Here is an 11,427-nt window from a genome sequence, read left to right as displayed (position 1 = left end):
CTGAACTGAATGAGCACTAATGTGTATCCTGATCAGAGTCAGTGATATCTGGGGGCCCAGAGGAGATGTAATCAAGTTTTATTTTTTTTTTAAAGATTTTATTTATTTATTTGACAGAGAGAAATTACATGTAGGCAGAGAGGCAGGCAGAGAGAAAGAGGAGGAAGCAGGCTCCCTGCTGAGCAGAGAGCCCTATGCGGGGCTTGATCCCAGGACCCTGGGATCATGACCTGAGCTGAAGGCAGTGGCTTAACCCACTGAGCCACCCAGGCGCCCCTGTAATCAAGTTTTAATGAAGTCTATTATGGTGATGTTGGCGAGGCACACCAGGAAGAATAATTCAGGAAATCAGTTTACATAATATTACAGGATATTATAAAGGATACAAGTCAGCTTTCTTCCCCTTTCTTTCTTCGGGGACTCCCATAATATGTATATTTTCCTATAGTATAACCCATAATTCACATGGGCTTTCTTCACTCTTTTTCTTCTCTAAAAATTTCTTCTTTTTAAAAATTTCTTTAAAATTTAAAAAAGATTTTATTTAATCATTTGACAGAGAGAGTGGAGAGGGAACACAACCAGGGAAAGTGGAAGAGGGAGAAGCAGGCTTCCCACCAAGCAGGGAGCCCGATTCGAGGCTCGATCCCAGAACCCTGGGATCATGACCTGAGCCGAAGGCAGACGCACAACAACTGAGCCACCCAGATGCCCCAGACTGAAAATTTCTAATGACTCATCTTTGAACCAACAGATTTTTTTATTCTGCTTGACCACGTCTGATGTTTATACTCTCTATTGCACTTTTCATTTCATTCATTGTATTTGGGGGCTCCAGAATTTCAGTTTGGTTCTTTTTTTCTAACTTCTATCTCTCCACTGAACTTCCTGTTTTGTTGACATATTCCTTTCCTAATTTTGTTGGGTTGTCTGTCAGTGTTCTCACTAAGCTTGCTTAGAAGTTAATTTTGAATTCTTTGTCAGGCAACTTTTCACTCTCCGTTTCTTTGAGGTTACTTACTGAAAAATTGTGTTCTTTGGTGGTGTCATGTTTCCTTGATTTCTCATATTCCTTGAAGTCTTGTGTTGCTGTCTTTTCGTTTGAAGGAGTAACCTCCTCCAGTCTCTACTGAGTGGCTTCAGTAGAGAAATACTGTCACTAGTCAGCTGGCTAGGGATTCTGAGTCTTTCTCAGAACTTTGTGTGGATGCATCCAGTCCACACTTTGTCTTCCCTCTGATGGAAGACATTTATAAGAATGTATGCTTTTTCTCTACCCCACAAAGCCAGGCTTGGTGTTGAGAGCCTCCCTTATTTTCCCTTACAGTTTTTCCCTGAAGTGCTTATGTCTGTGTTCCTTTTCCAAATCCTACAGAATTAAGTTGGCTTTCTATGTGTGTTTGCTAGAGGTCTATAAAGGCTCATGCTTAGCATCTGCTGAGGTGGGTGCAGGGAGATAGTCACAAGGTAGAGGAAATGAGGCATGTGGAGGGTTGGGGCTGCCAATGGGCAGTTTGCAGAGACTGCAGGAGAGGCATCCCCAGCAGCAGCTTTTGGGCAGGCTTCCTGACAGTCTGTGAAGCATTTAATAGAATCTGCATATCTTGGATGAGTTCCCAGCCCTGGTTGCTGTGCTTCCAGCCTCTCCCAGCCATTCAGCCTTGCGGATCACCTCAGTATTCTGGGTAGAGCAGGAAAGAAGTGAGCCTCTTGAGAAGCATCACACACCACTGGGGAGGCCGAGTACTCTTTCATATGATCATACTTTCCCACATGGGGGAAATTGCAGACCAATGGAATGTCTCTTGGCAGTGAATTCTGCTGTCTTGGAAGAGAGGTGACACAGATAAAGTGAACTGTTCTTATCTTCTTCAATACATCTGTTCTCAGATTTGTTGCTCCAACAGTGCTGGAACTTTTCTATTGAATACAGAATACCTACAAATGTACCCTTGTCCCTGAGAGATTGCTCTCAAACCCCTGAATTTTGCAAAGTCATCCTTGCCACCAGGCACTACTGCCTGAGGAAATTGACCCTTTTATGCCTGAAGAACATGCAGTGGTTTCCTCTGAGATAGATACATTGAATGACACTGCTGATTCTCCTCAGGACCAAATCCTGCTACACTTCTTTGGTTTCACACTTACACTTAGATTCAATTCATACCTCATACCAAAGATTAGTTATAAATATAACACTGAGGTGATAGTCCACACCTCAAAAGAATTTCATGATTTTTCAATTTATATGGACAAATCTGGGAACATGTTTGGGAATGGATCTTGGGGATATGGGGTGATGGTACAAGGAGTATAAAATTTGATGACATGAATATACTGAAATAGGCTCACTAAGCATAGATTCTGGATCTAAAATTTTAGCTCCTTAAGTTGGAGAGTCTGTTTTGTTTTGCTTTGTTTTTTTGGTTGGTAGGTTGAAAAATGGAAGGAAATGTAGCTACAGTAAGTTAGGTTGAAATTCCAGAATTTCTTTGGTACAATGTAGAGGAAAGTGATCGAAGTCTTATGGAGATTTAAATGTTAGAGCAGATTTATCATGTTAGACATGGTCACCAACCCTGGAAGGATAGAGAAATCATAGTTCACCATGAGAAATAATTTGTGAGAGGAATCTCAGTATCTTTGAAGAGCTCAAGGTTGGTTCTTCTCTGTAGATGAGGTATTACAGTGAGAATTCCACTGAACTGGGATCCCTAAATGAATTTAATGATAGGATCCCAGTGTGGTGGCAGCCAAGTGATTAGTGGCATTTAGTCCCAAGACCAGCTGGTTAGGAATACTCTAATGGACAACAGAACCAACATAGTGTTCAGAATAGCCTGATATGTGACATTGGCTATTGACTTTAATGTTCCTAAAAGAAATAGATGTGAAGAGTACTAAATTCTTATTTGATATGTATAAATAGAATAGTTCCAAGTCATGTGAACAGAAGTCCAACTGCATCCATCAAAAATAGATACTGACTACCTCTTAAGCAGCACCCAGACACAAGCCAGTTTTAACACCCAGAATTTATTGAATTCAGGAAAGGCTGCATCTTCCTGAGTAAGTATCCCATTACCCTGCCAAGCATTGCAGTTTTATTCTTTTTCCCAGCTTCCCCCAAAGGGACCATTTACCTGGGATTGCCGGATCCTGGCTCTGACATTGATTGATGCTGATTGGCCCTGGTGAGCAGGAAGTCACTGTTACCCTAGGCACATTGGTAAGACTACATGCGAGAGGGTGGGAAATAAATTCCCTAAAAATCTAGGTGCCTTCCACTTCAGTAAAATTTCTAGGGGATCATTAATGTTGGCATGTTGAAATGCCACTAAAGTAAAGGACATGTTGCATCTGGCCCCTCCTACAACCAAAAGAGAGTCACCATGCCTACTGTGCTCCTTCAGATCTCTGAACAAGTGTATTCCTCGTTGGGGGGTGCTACACTGTTCTTTTTTGTGTGACCTCAAAACTGACTGGGGCCCGGAGGAGAAAAAGGTTCTCAACTAGTCCAGGCTGCCATGTATAAGCTGTTCTGCCACTTAGGTCATATGATCCAGCAGATTCAAGGGTTCTTAAAATGTCAGTGGCAGACAGGAATGGTGTTTTTAACATTTGGCCAGCCCCTATAGAAGATCCATAATACAGACACTTAGAATTCTGGCACGAACCCCTGCATCCTCGAGACACACCTACCTTCTTTTTAAGAAACAGCTTGGGGCACCTGGGTGGCTCAGTGAGTTAAAGCCTCTGCCTTCAGCTCGGGTCATGATCCCAGGGTCCTGGGATCGAGTCCCGTATCGGGTTCTCTGCTTGGCAGGGAGCCTGCTTCCTACTCTCTCTGCCTTCCTCTCTGCCTACTTCTGATCTGTCTCTGTCAAAGGAATAAATAAAATTAAAAAAAAAAAAGAAACAGCTTTTGTTTTACTATTGCACTTTAGCAGTGGCTGAAGAGTTAACCATGGGCTACCAAGTTACCATATACCCTGACCTTGCCTTCATGGACTAGGTGTCATCTTATCAATGTAGGGTTAGATGTGGGCATGTACAGAAGCACTCCATTATCAAATGAAAGAGAGAGATATATAATAAGTAAATGGAAGTATATATGAAGTATTAAAAGCATCAGTAAATGGCCCAAATGTCCATGGTCCATACTTGTGCTACATTACTTTGTCCCAGTGCTCCTCTATGGATTTACAGAAAGTTCCTTGTGCCTAGTTGAGTGAGGAGGGGAAAACAACTCCTGACTGATTTGCAGATGGTTCTGTGTGATAGGCAGGCACTGACCTGAAATTGTCCAGCTGACACACAACACTTTCTGGGACATCCCTGAAGGACAGTTGTGAAGGGAAATCCTCTCAGTGGGCAGAACTTTGAGCAGTGCACCTTGGTTGCTCATTTGGCATGAGGAGCAAATGGCTAGAATTAAGAGTCTCTACAGTTTCATGGGTTATGGCCAAGGGCTTGGCTGGATTTTCAGGTTCTTCAAACAGGATTGGAAAATAGGTTGCACAGGATCCTGAGAGATGTATTTTGGATAGACCACTGAGTGGGGAAAGAATGTGAAGAAAAGTGTGCTCCATGTAAATGACCACTATAGGGTACTTTCAGTAGAAGAGGGTTTTAATAAGTATGTAATTTGACCCAGTGTTTTGCTACATTTTAGCTTTTGTCAACAGCCACTTCTGTTGCTGCCCAGTGAACTCATGAGTCAAGTGGCCGTAATGGCAGGAATGGAGGTTATCCACCGTTTCAGCAACTTAAACTTCCATGTACCAAGGCCATCCTGGCTGTAGCCATTGCTGAGTGCACAGTTGCCAGCCTTAGAGACCAACACTATTTCCTTTACATAGCCCCTTTCCCCAGGATGATTTTGCAGCTACCTGCGGGAGTTTGGTTCTATTTAACCATTTCCATCATGGAAAGGGCAGTGCCTTGTTTTGAATTGAATAGACACTTTGGATATGGATACACCTTCCATGCCCATAGTGCTTTTGCCAAAACCACCAACTGTGTGCTTTAACAGTTCTTTTCTTTTTCTTTTTTTTTTTTTTAAGATTTTTATTTATTTACTTGACAGAGCGAGATCACAAGTAGGTAGAGAGGCAGGAAGAGAGAGAGGAAGAAGCAGGCTCCCTGCCAAGCAGAGAGCCCGATGCGGGACTCGATCCCAGGACCCTGAGATCATGACCTGAGCCGAAGGCAGAGGCTTAACCCACTGAGCCACCCAGGCACCCTAACAGTTCTTTTCTACCATTGTAGTATTCCACATGACATTGACTCTCTTTCTTAAAATTTATTTTTATTTCAATTCCAGTGTAGTTAATATACAGAGTTCTATTAGTTTCAGATGTACAATATAGCGATTCAGCAATTCCATATATTACTCAGTGCTTATCAAGGTAAATGTAGTCTTAATCCTACCTATTTCAACCATCAGTTGTTTTCTATAGTTAAGAGTGTATTTTGTTTTGTCTCTTTTTTTTTCTTCTTTGCTCAGTTGTTTCTTAAATTCCACATATGAGTGAAATCGTATGGTATTTGTCTTTTTCTTTGGCTTATTTTGCTTAACATTATACTCTCTAGATCCACGTTGTGGCAAATGGCAAGATTTCATTTTTAAATTTTTTTTTAAAGATTTTATTTATTTGCTTGTCAGAGTGAGAGAGAGCCCACAAGCAGAGAGAGCGGCAAGCAGAGCAGGCAGAGGGAGAAGACGACTTCCTGCTGAGCAAGGAGCCCCAAGCAGGATCAATCCCAGGACTCTGGGATCATGACCTGAGCAGATGCTTAACGGACTGAGCCACCCAGGCATCCCAAGAGTTCATTTTTTAAATAGCTGAATAATGTTCCACTGTGTGTGTGTGTGTGTGTGTGTGTACACACATGCATACACACTCTACATCTTTATTCATTCATCTATTGATGGACACTTGAGTGCTTCCATAATTTGGCTATTGAAAATAATGCAATAAACATAGGGATGCATATATATCTTTGAATTAGTGTTTTCATATTCTTTGGATAAATACCCAGTAGTGCAATTACTAGATCATATGGTAGTTCTATTTTTAATTTTTTTGAAACCTGCACACAACATTGCTTCTGATAAGGAATTCACTTCATAGCAAATGAAGTGGTGGCAGTGAGCCCATCCTCATGGAATACATTGTTTCTATAATGTTCCCCATTACCTTTGAAGTAGTTGAATTGATAGAAAATGAACTGGCCTTTTGAAAATTTAGTTACATTACCAGGTAAGTGGCAGTATCTTGTTGGGCTGGAACAATGTCTTCATAGATGCTGTATATGATTTAAATTAGTGCCCAGAATATGCTGCTCTTATAACTGTAAATAAGTTTCACAAAATCAGGAATCCAGGGGTAAAAGTTTTTGTGGCTCCATTCAGTATTACTTGAAGTGATCCAATAGCAAATATTTTGCTTCCTGTTTTCATGAGCAGGCTCTATAGAGATCTTATTTCCAAGGGAATCAGAAGATACAATAATGATTCCATTGAACTTGAACTTGATACTTCCAACTGGGCACTTGATGTCTCTTACTTCTGAAAGACTAATCAAAGAAGGAAGTTATCTTACTGGCTGGGTAATTGATCCTGATAACGATAAGAGAATTGAGTTGCTGCAACACAATGGAAGTAAGCAAGAGTATGTCCAGAATGCAAGAGATCACTTAGGGTGTCTCTTAAAAGCACCAGGTCTTATGATTTAAAACCCATGGAAAAATACAACACAATTCAGGCAGGACTGCTAATGTCTCATCTCGAAGAATGAGAATTTGGTTCATCCACTAGGAAAAGAATCACAATGAACTGAGGTGTTTGCTGAGAGTAAGAGGAACGTGGAATGAGTAGGAAAAGGTGATAGTTTTACATAACACATCAGTTCCAACAATGATGACTCTAATAGTTAAAAATATTCATTTTTTATATTTTCAGATACATATTAGTCAATTATTTGTTTGCTTTTTAGCCCTAATATTATTGAGAAATCATTGACCTACGTCATTGCATAAGTTTAAGGTGTACAGTGAGATGGTTTGATTTACATATATGGTGAAATGATTACCAAAATAGCTTTGGCTAACATCCACTTTCTTGTATAAATAAAAAGAAGAAAGGAAAATATTTTCTCCTTGTAATGAGTACTCGTAACAATTTACTCTCATAAAAAAATTTCCTGTATGTTAAATGACATTGCTAGCTGTAGTCGTTGTGTTATACGTTACATCCCTAGAACTTATTTATCTTATAACTGGAAGTTTATACCTTTTAACTACTTTCCTCCAATTCCCCCACCCTCTGCCTTTGGTAACCACAAATCTATTCCCTTTTTCTATGGGTTTGTTTTTTGTTTTAGATTTTTGTTTTTGTTTTAGTTTCCATATGTCAGCGAGATCACGCAATAATTGTCTTTTTCTGTCTGACTTATTTCACTTAGCATGTCTTCAAGGTCTATCTCTGTTATTGCAAATGGTGGGGTTCCATCGTTTCTTCTTTTTAGTATTTGCATTGCTGAAATGAACATTCATCATTTCTTTTTATGTCTGAGTAATATTCCATTGTAAATATACACCGAGACGTCTTTATCCATTCATTCACTCGCTGATGAAAACTTAACGTTGTTTCTTTGTGTTGACTATAGTGAGTAATGCTGCTACAAACATGGGGATGCAGGTATCTTTGCAAATTAGTGTTTTCATTTCCTTTGGATATATTCTCAGAAGTGGAATTGCTGAATCATACAGTAATTCTATTTTTAATTTTAAAGGATTCTCCATACTGTTTTCCTCAGTGGCGGTATCAATTTACAATCTAACCAGCAGTGCACAGGTGTTCCCTTTTCTCCGCATTCATGCCAGCATTTGTTACCTCTTGTCTTTTAGATGATGGCCATTCTAACACACATGAAATGATATCTCATTATGATTTTAATTATGGTGTTACTAATAACTAGTGAAACAGCACTTTTTTTCATGTACCTCTTGGTATTTTGTATGTCTTCTTTGGGGAAATGTCTGTTTAGGTTCTATGCCCATGTTTAGTTAGGTTATTTGGGAGGGGGTTGCTTGTTTGTTTGTTTTGATACTGAGTTGTATGAGTTCTTATCTATTTTGGACATTATCCTCTTATCAGATATATGGCTTGCAGATTTTTTTCCCATTGCATAGGTTGTCATTTCACTTTGTTTGTGGTTTCTTTTGCTGTGCAGAAGCTTCTTAGCTTGATACAGTCTCACTTGTTTTTTATTTTGTTATTTGTGCTTTGTCGTATCTAAAAAATTGTAACCAAGACCCATGTTAAGGAGATTTATTCCTATTTTTTTTAGCAGTTTCTTACACTTAAGTTCTTAATTCACTTTAAGTTAATTTTTGTGAGTGGTATAAGATATGCATCCAGTTTCATTCTTTTTTAAAAAAAAAGATTTTATTTATTTGACACAGAGAAATCACAAGTAAGCAGAGAGGCAGGCAGAGAGAGAGGGGGAAGCAGGCTCCCCGCTGAGCAAAGAGCCTGATGTGGGGCTCGATCCCAGGACCCTGAGTTCACGACCTGAGCTGAAGACAGAGGCCCAACCCACTGAGCCACCCAGACGCCCCCAGTTTCATTCTTTTACATGTAAAATCCAGTTATCCTGGCAGCATTTTTTGAAAAGATGGTCTTTTCTCCATTGAGTGTTCTTGACTCCCTTGTCAAATATTAATTGAACATATATGTCTGGGTTTATTTCAGGGCTTTCAGTTCTTTCCTATTGATCTATTTGTTTTTATATCAACACCATACTGTTTTGATGACTGTAACTTTATAGTATAGCTTGAAATCAGGAAGTATGTTGCCTGCTTTGTTCTCTTTCTCAGGCTATTGGGGGTCTTTTGTGGTACTGTATACATTTTAGGAGTGTTTTTTTCTACTTCTTTAAGAAAATGCCATTGGATGAAAAAGTGCTCCATATCACTCGGCATCAGGGAAATACAAATCAAAACCACAATGCGATATCACCTCACACCAGTCAGAATGGCTAAAATCAACAAGTCAGGAAATGACAGATGCTGGCGAGGATGCGGAGAAAGGGGAACCCTCCTACACTGTTGGTGGGAATGCAAGCTGGTGCAGCCACTCTGGAAAACAGCATGGCGGTTCCTCAAAATGTTGAAAATAGAACTGCCCTATGACCCAGCAATTGCACTATTGGGTATTTACCCTAAAGATACAAATGTAGTGATCCAAAGGGGCACATGCACCCGAATGTTTATAGCAGCAATGTCCACAATAGCCAAACTATGGAAAGAACCTAGATGTCCATCAACAGATGAATGGATCAAGAAGATGTGGTATATATACACAATGGAATACTATGCAGCCATCAAAAGAAATGAAATCTTGCCATTTGCGACAACATGGATGGAACTAGAGCGTATCATGCTTAGCGAAATAAGTCAAGCAGAGAAAGACAACTATCATATGATCTCCCTGATATGAGGAAGTGGTGATACAACATGGAGGCTTAAGTGGGTAGAAGAAGAATAAATGAAACAAGATGGGATTGGGAGGGAGACAAACCATAAGTGACTCTTAATCTCACAAAACAAACTGAGGGTTGCCGGGGGCAGGGGGTTTGGGAGAAGGGGGTGGGATTATGGACATTGGGGAGGGTATGTGATTTGGTGAGTGCTGTGAAGTGTGTAAACCTGTTGATTCACAGACCTGTACCCCTGGGGATAAAAATATATGTTTATCAAAAATAAAAAATTAAAAAAAAAAAAAAAAAAAAAAAAAAAAAAAAATGCCATTGGAATCTCGATAGGGATTTCATTGAATTTATAGATGGCTTTTGGTAGTATTGATATTTTTAACAGTATAAATTATTCCTATCTATGAACATGAATACTTTCCCATTTGTTTGTATCCTATCAGACTGGGGCCCCACTCTAATGACTTATTTAATCTTAATTGCCTTCTTAAAGACCCTATCTCCAATCATATTGGAGTCATATCTCCAGTCATATTGGACTTTAGAGCTTCAACATATGCATGACAGAGGGGCACAGTTAAGTCCATAATAACTTGTGAGAGGGAAATTGTTTCAAATAGTTTTTTAAATTGGGATATAATTCACATACTTTAATATTTACACTAGTGAGGTGTATGATTGCATGATTGTTGGTACATTCACAAAGATGTAAACTATCACCACTATCTCATTCCAGAACTTTTTCAACAGTTCACCAGTTCACGCCCGTCCCTTAACAATCATTTTTCCACTCCCAATGGACAAGTCCCTGATAACAACTAATCTTCCTTTACAGCTTGATGTATTATGCACATTTCATATAAAGGGGATCATTAAACACATTCTTTATTGTGTGTAACTTCTTTCACTAAGCACGTTTTCAAGGTTAACCCTCCAGTGAATCAGTACTTCATTTTTTAAAGGTTTTATTTATTTATTTGAGAGAGAGAGAGAGCGCACAAGCAAGGAGAGGGGCAGAGGGAGTAGACTCCCTGCTGAGCAGAGAACCCAATGTGGGGCTTGATCCCAGAACCCTGGGATCATGACCCGAGCAGAAGGCAGACGTTCAATTGACCGAGCCACCCAAGCACCCCTCAGTACTTCATTTTTTAGTTGCAGGATAATATTCTATTTTATAAATATATCACATTTTATTTACTATTCATCAGTTGCTGGACATTTGGATTATTTCTACAATTTGGCTATTATGAATAATGCTGCTATGAACATTTTTGTGCAAGTGTGTAAATATGTTTTAATCTCTCTTGGTACTTACCTAAGAGTGGAATTTCTCTGTAATAAACCCAATCTTTTAAAGACCAGTTTTGGGGGCCCCTGGGTGGCTCAGTGGGTTAAAGCCTCTGCCTTCAGCTCAGGTCATGATCCCAGGGTCCTGGGATCGAGCCCCGCATCAGGCTCTCTGCTCAGCGGGAAGCCTGCTTCCTCCTCTCTCTCTGCCTACTTGTGATCTCTGTCAAATAAATAAATAAAATCTTTTTTTTTTAAATAAATGCTGTGTATGGATAACTTTTTTTTTAAAAGATTTTATTTATTTATTTGACAGAGAGAAATCACAAGTAGACGGAGAGGCAGGCAGAGAGAGAGGGAAGCAGGCTCCCTGCCGGGCAGAGAGCCCGATGCGGGACTCGATCCCAGGACCCCGAGATCATGACCTGAGCTGAAGGCAGCGGCTCATCCCACTGAGCCACCCAGGCACCCCAAATAAATAAAATCTTAAAAAAAAAAAAAAGACCAGTTTTGGTGATGTCAGGCTAAGGGTGACATCATAGTTAAAGATACTCATGGCTCTGCAGTTTATAAGACTATGTGTACTTAAAGGGGTACATGCACCCCAATGTTTGTAGCAGTATTATCAACAATACAAAAT

Source organism: Mustela putorius, unplaced genomic scaffold (assembly GCF_011764305.1).
Source record: "Mustela putorius furo isolate JIRA1106 unplaced genomic scaffold, ASM1176430v1.1 tig00000196_pilon_pilon_pilon, whole genome shotgun sequence".
NCBI lineage: Eukaryota > Metazoa > Chordata > Mammalia > Carnivora > Mustelidae > Mustela > Mustela putorius.
This window is presented reverse-complemented; position numbering follows the sequence as displayed.